General features: G+C 39.5%; 1 protein-coding gene across 3 annotated transcripts in view; it reads left to right on the forward strand.

The window, feature by feature from the left end:
• CTDSPL (CTD (carboxy-terminal domain, RNA polymerase II, polypeptide A) small phosphatase-like) overlaps positions 1–807 on the forward strand; it is an 82,982-nt gene that overhangs the window by 60,590 nt on the left and 21,585 nt on the right. The gene's annotated exons all lie outside the window — the stretch shown is intronic.

An 807-nucleotide genomic window follows, 5' to 3' on the forward strand; every position in this document is an offset into this window, starting at 1 on the left:
CTTTGGTCTGGTTAGGGCACTGTGACAGACACATACTTTAGAGGCATTAAGCAGCGGTTGTTTTCTCTTGAAGGTCGTTGTTAGATGTGTGCAGAGAGAAAATGCATTGAGACGAGTGGCTTTTAAGCAAGGCAGCTTCCATTCTGGTAGCTGAAGAAACTGTTGTTGATGTTAATTGTAAGGAACTAAATCAATTTCAGTGAGCACTCCTAAAAGTCCCCCAATAACTTTAGCTAAAGTATAAGACACTTTTATTTAAGTCCAGAATCTCGTTTGTCAGTTACTTCATTTAAACAAGAACTTACTAGGCACGAGTGGCCGGTATCTATCAACTTGAGACGACATCTGAAGTCGCTCAGTGGTTAATAATCTGTACTTGCTGCTGTAGGGTGTTCAGAGGGTGTCTGACTGATCTGTTTGTCACCCGCTGTCTGCAAAGGGGTGGCCTCAGATCTCTGCAAGCACCTCTACAAAAGGCTATTGAAAAGAAAACAAACAAACAAAAAAACCAACATGATAGATGCATCCTTACCAGAGCAACCTTGTCTGAACAGATAAAAAGATAGCAAAAGAATGAAGTTAGAGTTCTGTATCCAATTCTTAATTAATTTAATTTCCTCTTTGTCTTGAGCTTCTCCCTATTGATACTTCTCTATAAAGCTAGTCCTTTTCCTTCATCAAAAAAAACCCTCTTTAAGCGAGTGGCAGCAGTGTTTCAGCTCCAAATGGAAGCATTCTCTCCCATTTCTGTTACTTCAGGAAGTATCCAGTACCAAAGTCTAAAGAAACATAACTGTATTGCAAATT

This window comes from Pygoscelis adeliae, unplaced genomic scaffold (genome assembly GCF_000699105.1).
Source record: "Pygoscelis adeliae isolate BGI_AS28 unplaced genomic scaffold, ASM69910v1 Scaffold88, whole genome shotgun sequence".
NCBI classification, from domain to species: domain Eukaryota; kingdom Metazoa; phylum Chordata; class Aves; order Sphenisciformes; family Spheniscidae; genus Pygoscelis; species Pygoscelis adeliae.